Raw genomic sequence first — 11,590 nt, forward strand, 5'->3', positions numbered from 1 at the left:
AAATAACTACACTTTTATCCAAATTTCACTGTTTTCCCTATTCATTTTTCTTTTTTCCTCTACAATGCTATATTGAAAGTCCCATTTGGCTCCTCTTAGTTCTTGATAGTTTCAAGACATGCTTTATTGTGATGTTGGTGGAAGAAACAGTGGTTATGTATTTTGTCCAATGTTTTTCTCATGGTTAGACAAGGATTATTCATTTATAGGAGGTTTGTTTTGATTTTATATTTTTATGTGTATGTGTGTGTGCCTGTGTGAGCCTATGTGAACCACTTGTGTGCACAGGCTACTGGAGGTCAGTGGGCATGGGATCCTCTGGAACTGAAGTTATAGGCAATTGTGAGCCTTGGCACCTGATGTGAGTACAGGGAACCAAACTCAGGTTCTCTGGAAGAATAGTTAGTGCTCTTAACAGCTGAGCTATCTCTTGAGCCCTGCTGGTTTATTTTTAATGAACTTATTCATGGTTGTCAGCCTACCAAAATGAAAGTATGTTGCTTTCTCATGATTGAAAAAACCCTGTCTGAAGGACAAAATCCAAATTGCTTAGTATACAAAGCTTTTCAGAACCTTTTTTCTTCAGTTGAAAGTTCTACCCTGCAAATCACTTGAGCTCTAGCCTGAAATGGAATCTTAACAAGTCTTACAATGTTATGACTTCCACTCAGGCTTGTTCTAATAGGTTCTGTTTTTCCTCAAGAGCATTCCTTTATACTGCTACATTTTTTTTTCTAACCCAAATTCCCCCACTTCCCATCCTCCTATCCTACCTGTAACTAAGTTTCTCCAACTACTGTAACAGTGCAGACATCAATTTATTCAAACAATGTTTATTGTATATTTTGTGACAGGCATCTTCTGGTTGAAGATACCTTAAAAAGACAAGATAAAGTCATTGCTCTAATCCAGTGAACATTTTAGTGGATTAGGAACACTGTCAATAGATCACACCGCCCTTTCTTTTGAAGGAGGCAGGAGTTGAGATTTAGTACAAAATATGGGAGTGAGGTACAGTATACTTTCAAGATTCCTGGAACCCCTTCTCTGGAAATACTACAAATGCAGGTTTGCTATCTGCTAGCCTTTCCTCTGTTACCTGAAGAGTCAGTCTTAGTTCTGGTCTCCAGTTCTTGCTTTGGCTTAGTAGGCAAAATTATGGTTTCGGAATTAAATACAAATCAGAATAGCATATAAAAAAATTAAAACTATTTTCATCTATTGCTCACCCCTAATCCACCCATAAGAGAAGCATCTTTCAAACATGTTTGGAAAAACAGAACACCAACGCACTTCCCATTTGAGTCAGCCGTCCTTAGAATGTCAACATTACATTTCGGGGTAATTGCCGTCTTTCACACATAGGTAGGCCTCCTGGCTCGTCTTGAGTCGCACAGCCCGGGTGAAGCCACATAAGCAGTGAACCGGCATGCGGGATTCGCTCAAGTCCATCCTCACAGGGAACAGTGGAAGTCCTCTTCCAGAGCAAGGCTTTAGGACAGACTCTGCACGCTAACGCCCAGCCTGAGCGCCTCCGGCACCTCGGGAACAGAGGCCGAGGCCCGCCCCGCCCATTTCCGGGTTGTCGGCGCTGCGGCCGTCGCATGCGTAGTGACGTCAACGTCCCCCGCAGACCCCGGAAGTGCAACTCGAGCTCGGTGGGGGCGCGGATCGCGAGAGAGAACGCCGTAGCGCCGGCGCGAGGGAGTCGGCCCGGCGCGCTGGAAGGCCCCGCCTCCGCCCGCCTACCCCCTCAGCCATGCGGCTGGGGGCAGAGCTCAGGTAGGACCGACCGCGCTGGCCGCCTCTGCGCCCGCCACCGCGCCCCGGCGACACCCTGGAGGCCGGCCGGGCCGGGTCTCGGGCGGGACGCTGGCCCCGGGTGCCCCAGGGCACACGTCGGACCTGTGTCTCTGACCTGTGTCCAAGATCTTGCGAAGGGCTGCCTCCACCTGCCTCACCAGGCCGGAGGAACACGCGTGTCCTGGGCGGCTAGCCTTGTGTCTGAGCCCAGGAGGCTCTGGCTGTCACCACAGACCTTACATACAGTAAGGGACCCTCCACTTACTGTATCGCAGTGATCTGGTTGAAGTTGTTGTTAGTTGTTCGTTTTTATACAAAAAGTGTTAACTGCTAAAGCTTTGGCATACATTTCTTGCAAACATTAGAGTGTAGTTATAAAGTGCCCTCAAAGCTTGTATCGTGTGAACGTTGGTAGGATGTATACACTCTTTTCTAAGTTACTTATATTTGGAAGCAGACTTTTCTCCCACATCCTGTGCTTCTCGTTTTCCAAAGTGTCCATCTTTTGGGGCAAGTAACTTTTGTCTACGTGTGTTTGGGCTGCATTTTAAAGACAAATAGCATTGTCCGTTTCCCCTAAATCCGCAAAAAAAGTTGCAGAGGGAAAGTTCTGTGGTCTGGACCTGCAACTACCTTGTTTTATTTGTTTTTAAATAGGTGCAGTGTGGTGGTGCTCTTAAAGTTCATGGTTTGGCTTTGCCTTAAGGCACTGTCAAAAGCGTTCTGTTTCTCCTGGTTCTTTATCCTTTCTTGAGAGGGACAGATGCCCTTACTCATTCTGAAGCTGAATTAGAGCACTCTTTAGGTGCTCAGTTCGGGTTTCAATGTAAGTGCTGCGATGGAGCTTTCTATAAACTTCCTTGTTTTAAACTAGGAGTCTGATCCCTTTAACCAGTGAAGCTGGCTGGAATGGGTTTTTGTCTGTGACTGCAGCAGCAGTTGTAAATGGTAGAACAGTATCCAGGCCAAGAGGGAAGTAGGATTTATAAAGCTGTGAGCATCAATCTTTTCATTCATCTAGCCGTAGTGATGAGCCACCTTAGGTAAGTCAGGTAATGTCCCATGCCCAGGGAAGACAGTAGTGAACAAGGTAGAAAAGTCTGGTGTCCCTTTATTCTAGTGGGTGAAAAGCAGTCCATAAGCAAATGCATAAAAACTGGTGAGGATTGTAAGGAAAAATAAAGCAAGTGGAGGGGAGAGAGAATGATGTGAGTGCTATGCTAGAGAAGGTGGGCAGGCTCAGAAGTCTGAATGAAGTGGGGGACTGGATCAGTTATGGGGTTATGTTCAGGTGAGTACAGTGACTCTGAGGTTGAAACATATTTGTTATCACTTGGAATAGTAAAGATGTACGGCTTACCAGTTTGGAAAATGAATATTCAGTTATTATGTTCATGAGAGATCATATTTGTTTATCACCAACTTAGCTTTGCGAGAAGAATCTAGGGTCAGTCCACATTAAAGGTGTTTCCGTGCTCTTTCTTGATCTCGAACAAAATTACCAATATTTAGTCAGTTAATGTAACATGTGTTGCTTTTGTTTTTGTTAGATTGAGTTTGTCCAGTAGTGTCAATATTTAGTGAATACTTCTCCTCTCTGTACCAACTTTACTTTTCATTTACTTTATCACTATGGTAAGATGTACCTAACATAATACATTTTAATAATTTCAAATATTCCGTTCAGTAACACAGCATGTTACTGTTACTGTTGTGTACCGATCATTGCTGTTTGTCTTTAGTACTTTTCATCTTCCCTAGCTGAAGCTCTGTACCTGTTAAATACTAACTCCTCATTGCCAACTACCATTAGCCCCTAGCAACAACGGAGCTTCTTCTGTGCCTGTGACCACTGTGGGCACATCATATGAGTGTACTTACGCAGCATTTGTCCTTTTGTGATGGGCTTATTTAACTTAGAATAATGTCCCCAAGTTTCAGCTATTATTGCATATGTCAGAATGTCCTTCCTTTAAAAGCTGAGTATAATAATCACAGTATAAATGTATTACTTTTTTACCTGTTTGTTTATCTGTGGACACCAGGGTTGCTTTTACTTTTTGGCTACTGTAAATGCTTCTGCTGTGTGTATAAACATCTGTTTGTCTTACTTTCATTTCTTCTAGTTATAGATTCATAAATGAAAATGTTTCTTTACATGGTAATTTGGAATAGTTGGCATCTTGAATGTTCCTATCTTAAGGTTTGGTCCTCAGAGAAGTGATATGGAGAAAAGTAAGTCTTGGTTGGAAGTTTTAGACCATTGAGGGCGTGACCTTGAAGGGGACAGTGGAACCTTAGCCCCTTCCTCCTCCCTTTGCTTTTGCTTCTTGGCTAATAAATGAGCAGTTTGCTCTGCCATGTGCTCCTTTCTGCCCCCACCATAATGTGCTCTTTTCCACAGCTACAAAAACCATAGGGCCAACCAAAGATGTACCAAAGCCTCTAAAACTGGGAGCCAAAGTAAACCTTTTCTCTTTATATGTTGATTACCTTTGTATTTGTTATAGTGACGGAAGCTGACTAACATGTAATTCTGTGTCTACGGCTTTAAGGAATTGCCATACTGTTTACCACAACGACTCCTTGGTTTTTCTTTCCTACCAGCAATGCACAGTATTCTGATTTTCCCACAGTGTTGTGATTATTTCTCCACATCTTCACCAAACCTTTTAAAACGGTAATTGCCATTCTCATAACTATATAGTACTATCTGTAGTTTTGATTCACAGTCCTATGATAATTGGTGATGTTAAGCATTTGTGTGTGTGTGTGTGTGTGTGTGTGTGTGTGTGTGTGTGTATACCTTTTGGCCACATGCCTTCTTTGGAGTTTTTGGAATGGTTTTTTCAGTCCAGGCTGGCTTCAAACTCATGAGTCGTCTGCCACAGCCACACACTTTCTGAGATTATCAGCTGGCAGGTGTGGTAACCTTACCCAGGTTTTTGGGGAAAGTGATACTAGGAATTGAACCAATGCCTTATGCATGCTAGACAAATGTTACAGCACTGAGCTATGTCTCAAGCTTGTTCATTTAAGATCTGATTTTAATAAAACTTTTTGAGATTTAATTGATATTTTAAAGTATTGGGTTGCTTTTTAAGATGGCAAACTCCATATGTTTTCTTGCTTTTTAACCCCAAAGTTCTACAATAGTAAAAACCCTCAAATGACTAGGCTAGTTATCTACAATCATCCCATGCTTAGAAATTAAACAGAAACAAAAGCAAAACTGTGAAGTCTCTTTTGTACAGTGAACAAAACTTTGAGTATCAGATTGTGATGAAAACAGCCAGAGACACCAAAGATCTCCCTGCTTCACTTTGTTGTTTTATTCTCTAATTGAAAGGAAGAGGATGTATTGATTGGCTGGTTGTACCTGTGAAGTAGATCTCCTTTGTTTGCTAGCTGAGAAGAGAAGGAAACAGAAGGCAAAATGATGAAGAGTAAAGATATGGTGGGTAGCAATAAAGCAGTCTGATGTGGTTAGAAGGGCGGTGACAAAGGGGATCAGTAATAATAGATAGGGAGCTCCATGACTGCCAGGTCAGAGAGGACCCAACAACCAATTAATGAGAATAATATAGATTCACAGATTGGAATGGGATGGGGAAGAGGGTGAGAGAGTGCAAATCCCCAATCTCTTCTCAGCTTGTGCTTCTGAAGTAAAACTCTGAGTAATCCAGGGAGACCTGCTCTATATCAAGAAATATGTTTCAGTTTATGTGGTTCAGTAGCCATTGTTTGGAAAGTATGAGCTATGTGTAGTCCTGTAGAATAAGCTAAGTTCTTGAGAATATGTGCTGCATGGTTTTTGTTTTTGTGACAGAGATTTAGTTGAGTACAACTTTTTCCCCCCCAGATAGGCTCTTATATAACTTTGGCTGGCCTGGAACTTGCATGTAGATTAGGCTGGTCTCAGACTCAAAGAGATCCACCTGCTTCTGCCTCCCAAAAGGTGATATTAAAGAGAGGAGCCACCATTGTTGGCTGTTAAAATATTCTTATATGTAATGTTTAAAATTGAAAGAAGTATCTTACTGAAGAATGACTGAATGTCCACTAGGTTACAGTAACAATTTTTTTTTTTTAATTTTGCTATTGGATTTTTTGTATGCAAGCATCATTTGTTAAATACTTTGGGGATAGTATACTTCTCAACTCTTTTGGTTATAAAGCTCATTTAAATCAACCATTTTTCTGTAGTTTAAATAATGAATGAAAAAATTATGCCATAATTTTTGTTACCATTCTTCGGCTAACTGAAATTTATTAAGTTGTTCATGTGAGGTGACAGATGACTAACTTGGCTAAGGCTTTGCAGGTAAGTTACAAACAAGTTAGAGATAGCAGCGCTGCATTGGTTTCTCTACATCATTGTTCCTCCTTTTTTGGGGGCACTTTGGTTTGCAATATATGCAATAATTTTTGTTTCAGAGAAAATATTACTGTCAGGAGAGATTACCAGAGCAACAGCATTTATTGTATGTACAGTTCTTCATAACAGGTTTATATTTGGTTTAAGCATAATGTCGAGTCATGATGAATTCAGTCTTGATTTGTTCAGAGGTTATGGGGTGATAATAAGACTTGGATTGTGAATTGAGGCCTCTTTAATAGCTCCTTAGAACAGTGATTACAACCAGTACCCAACAGTGTAAATATAAACCATTGTGGGAGATAGGTAGCATTCTTAGGCTCAGATCATGAACCTTCATCCTATGATGGTGTATAAGGAATGTCTGAATGTTCAAATGACATAGGAAGATACAGCATGAGCTGTCAGTAAAGGGATTTGGAGGACCTATATAGGTATATAGATAAGAAAGACCTAAGACCAGGAAATAATACTACATTTAAAAAATTTATTCATTTATGCCAACTAGTTTGAGGAAGTATTGATACTTCTACAGGTAAAATAGAGGCATGGTTCAATTTTTGCAAGTCAGTTTTGGAAATTACTTCTGACTTTTTTCTACTTTGGGATACAATTATTAATCTGTTGGGTCATTAGGGTTTTATTTTTTTTTATCACAAATATGTTTATTTTTATCCTAAATGTTGCTCAGCTATGTAGGAGAATACTAGAATATTATGTTCTATAATACTCTATAGAGCACATGTCTGTGGGCCCAGCTACTCAGGAGGATGAGGCAAGAAGCTTAACAATTTAGTGAGACTCTCTCAAAATAAGATAGTTTCCAAAAAGGGAAGGGGATGCAGCTTGGTAATAGACCATTTCCTTAATATTCTGAGGCCCTGGTATTAGTCACGGGTACTACAACAAACAGAAGTCTATATAGGACAGAGTTTAAAAGTCGAGGAACCTTAGGATATATTCCTATCTAATTTAAGTAAAGATCCATGATTTTGATCTCAAAAAAAGAAGTCCCCACTACAGGAGGCTTTCATTCTGTATGGTAGTTGTGGGACAGGTTACATCTGGCAGTGAACCCTGTCTTCCTGTTGGTTGCACTTCTGCTGTTGATGACCACAAGCTCTCACGACCTGCTTTTACTGCTAACTCCCCGATGTTTATAGGCATTTGACATTTTGATTCCCATACCATACAAATTTCAGCGTGACTACTGTTTGCTTTCTGTTTCTGTGGTTATGCCACACCTTCTCTTGCTTCTCTCCAGATACTTCCCGTGTTTGGATTTGACACTGGGTGCAGACACTGCTCTGAGCATGAAAGCTTATTGTCTTGACGGGATTCATGTGTCTCCTGGTCTCCAGTGTCTCCTGTTTTCTTCGTCAGGATCATGGTCTTTCCTATGAGTTGAATTCTGGTCTGAAGTCTAGGTTTTGTTCTAGGACCAACAAAATTGATTTTGCTGGTGCCTGTGTGGATCTTTTCACTCTAGCATCAGAGCATTTTTTAAAAAGTCCATTTCCTACTCTTACAGAGTTATTGAGTACTTTTTTATATATGATCAGTATATGAAGTCAGTTTGTATGATGTGTTTGACAGGTGCTTTTGATTAGAGCATTATTTAGAACCAGGAATTCATTCTTTTGAGACTGAGTGGTGGTGGTGGTGGTGGTGAGAATTTTATGTGCATCAGGAAGACTACAAGAACTGCTAAGACACTGGATAGTTCTGTTTTATCATTGAAAATAAACTGTTTAATACAAGCTTATTTATTCTGAATATTCTTCTTAGCAAGAAACTTGCATATGTGTTTGTGTTTTTAACTGTTTTAATTAAAAATGTAAGGTTTCTTACTCCCATTTTCATTATTTTTCTCTCTTCTTAAAATGAATAAAGATTCTCAGCTAGGTCAACTCATTACTGAAAAATACCAAATTTTATACTAATTTTTTATTGTTTGTTTTGAAATCTAAAGGATGTTAAAGATACCATTTCTGTTTTAGCAAATCTGAAGGAGGCTTCTTTCTTGCATGGAACATAAATTACTGTTGAATTGGAAAATCACTAGGCAATTCAGTGCTGATGAGAACTAATGAATCTGGAAGCCTGAGTGACATTCACTAGTTCATTAAGGATTTAAATATATGTTGCCTATTGCTGTGTAATAAATTATCCCCAAATTTAGCAGCTTGAAGCAAAAGCCTGTATCATCTCACACAGCCTCTCAGTGTCAGAGACTTAGGAACCTTTTGGCTGAGAAGCTCTGATGAAATTAAGATGTCAGCCGGGGCTGCTTTTGTATATAATTTGGGTCTGTAGGATCTACTCTGAGCTCACTCACGTGGCTATTGGCTGGAAGCCTCACTTAACATGTGCGGTTCTTGATAGGGCTGGTCATAATATGGCCTTCCCAAACCTAGTCAACTGAGAAAGAGAAGAGGAGAAGGGGGAGAGGAGGGGTAAGAGAAAGAAAGAGAGAGAGGGAGAGGGAAGGAGCAATGGATGGATATAGGGAGGGAGTGCCCCAAATGAACACCATGATTTTTTGTAACATAAATCAAAGATATTATGCTATCACTCTGTCTGCTATTATTGGTTACACCAGCCAACTCTTAGATGGTGTTGGAAGTTATGACTCTTAGGGGACATTTGGGAGGATACCATGGCCCGGCCCCTGATGGTTCACATGAAAGGATGATAAACAGTGCTGGTTGCTGCGCTGGTTACCGTGTGGAAAGGTCACGGTCACGATAGAACCCAGTGCTAGTTTTTAGATCTTTATTAGGCGGGAAAGGAGGGGGAGGGGAAAGAAGAGAGCCAGGCCTGGAGAGAGAGAAAGGTGGTGGTGGGGGGAGGGAGGGAGCAGAGAACAGAAAGAGACACAGATTGTGTGACCACCTGCGCATGCTTAGTCGCCAGTGCCCCTTGATGACTTAGACGCAAGACCCTGCACTGCGCCTGTGCAGGAGTGAGGGTAGGATCCCAACAGCATGTCTGTCCCATATACAGAGAACACTCACCACTTCTTGGGCCCCCCATTTGTCTCATCTGATTATTAAAGCACTTCAAATCAAGAGTCTCATTATAAAATATCAAATTCAGGTGTGAATGATACCACTTGGGATTAGTTCCTTATGTACAGCTTTTTGATTATAAGTCTTTTTCGCTTGTTTTCCTATACTTCTGAGAGCCAACACACAATGGAGGGGATGGGTAGAATAACGGCTTGTTTTTTTCTTGAGTCTTCAACAAATTTTAAGTCACATTTTATTTGTGTGTGTGTGTGTGTGTGTGTGTGTGCGCGTGTGCCTACTACATTGTGTGGATGTCAGTGGAGGGAGGTTAGGGCACAACTTGGAATCTTTTCTCCTTTCACCATGTAGATACCAGGAATTGAACTCAGGTCACAGGTATGGTGGTGGACATTTTTACCTACTCAGCAGTCTTGCCAGCCCATGTGTTTGGGTCTTAATTTGTAAAGGTTACTAAGTGGTAACAAGGAAAGGACAACACATTATAAGAAATGTTGCCCACAATTCCTCCAAGAAACGAGAGGCATGCTTCCCTATGCATGGTTACAAGAGAAATACCAAGTTTTGGTCTCCAACCAGAGCCAGGAGTGAAGAAGTGTTGAGAACCACATCTGTTATTGGGGTAGCCTCTGGCAAGGCAAGGAAGAACAGACTAAACTGCTAAGGAGTGTTAAGTTTGAATAGTTAGTTTGAATAGTTCTGGTGTGCTTTGGACTGGAGGACTGATCTTTAGCTGACAGTCTCTCATCCTGAGATGATTTAGGGCCAGAGAAACTTTAACTTGATATGTGTAAGTTAGAGAGGTAGTTGGAGGTATAAATGGGATTGGTGTGATCATACGCAAGTAGAAATTAACTGGCCCTGGGAGGAACAATCTCCCTCAGAGTTAGTAACATCCCATTTTCAAAACTCCACAAATATAGAAAGAAATAAGATGTTGTTAATGTAATTGGCTCTGTGATGAATGGATGGTAGATAGATAAATATGACACCTAACAAAATGCAGGACATTACTGCAGGCACTCTTGTTCAGATGGAGGAGAGTGGGGAGTACAGAGGAGTCTCTGGTTCCTAGCAGTTCTGAAACTGATGGACACATAGGATTGCTCTTCAACTTAGGCTTGGGATATGATTTGAAAAACACTGTGACTGACTTACAAAACAACAGAAATTTATTGCTCACAGAAGTGGACAATATATTTAATACAGTTAACTTACCATCATAATTTATAGACCACAGTGTACTGCAGTGTAAAGGTGGTTTTCCTCTATGGTGTGACTGACTGGAGCCATAGATTACTAATAATTCATTCCAAACCTTGTGAGTAATTTCTGTGGTTTTCCGTTCCAACCTTTTATGTTGGGTGTGTGTGTGTGTGTGTGTGTGTGTGTGTGTGTGTGTGTGTGTGTTAGAGACTAGGCATTTTAGGTGTGTAGTTTTTTAGTCTGCTTACTGTTAGTATTTTTCTTTTCTTTCTTTCTTTTCTTTTTTTTTGGGGGGTGGGGCAGTCCAAAGTTCTTTTCATTGTTTTATTTTCTCTTTTAAGTATTAAATATCTTGTGAATTCTGTTAAGATAAGTTGTGTTGTGTAATACTATTTTAACTGTGTAAAAGTGTGTCACATTTGTTTCTGCTACTTTTGTTAATGATGCAAAAATGTGTTACATTTGTTGGATTAAATAAAATTAACCTGGGGTCAGGAGGCTGAGTCAGCAACTAGCTGACAGGAAGTGGTAGGGAGGAACTAAGTGTAGCAAGGGTTCTTAAGTGGGGGCTGAGCAGGATGGCCCCTTTTTTGGAGACTCTCGAGCAAGGAAAGAAGGTTAGCTATTTGCTATTCAGCCTCTCTGAGCTAGGAGGATTTCACCTTGACCTTTGAATCCCGAGTTCTATAGAAGGATAGAGACTTAGATAAAGTTTCCTCTAGCAGCCATGATAGAACTGGTGCCTAACTGCTGCTGGTAGCTGAGGAGTGGCAATTACCAATTGGGAGAACAGTTGCTTAAGATGCAGCCACTGCATTGAATGAAAAACAACACGATTGCTTTAGATAGAGGCTACATGCAAGCAATTTATTGAAATAAATTGTATGTTGGGCTCTTGCTAAGCTTACTGGGAACCATGAACTTAAGGGTCCTAGAAGTTGTGCTGCTGATGTATCTGTGGTGTGCATGCTTGTGTGTTTCCATGTTTACTTGTGTGGGTGCATATCTATGTGCAGGTGCATGTGCATATGGATGTCAGGCAGAAGACTGGCTTTCTTGAACCCAGAGTTTACTGATACAGCTAATTTAGGTAGCTAGACTTGCTCCAACAATTTCCTGCCTCTGCTACTTGAGTACCTGAATTACAGGCAGGCGGCCAGCCTGACTAAAGTTT

The sequence above is a fragment of the Peromyscus eremicus genome, unplaced genomic scaffold (assembly GCF_949786415.1).
Source record: "Peromyscus eremicus unplaced genomic scaffold, PerEre_H2_v1 PerEre#2#unplaced_165, whole genome shotgun sequence".
NCBI lineage: Eukaryota > Metazoa > Chordata > Mammalia > Rodentia > Cricetidae > Peromyscus > Peromyscus eremicus.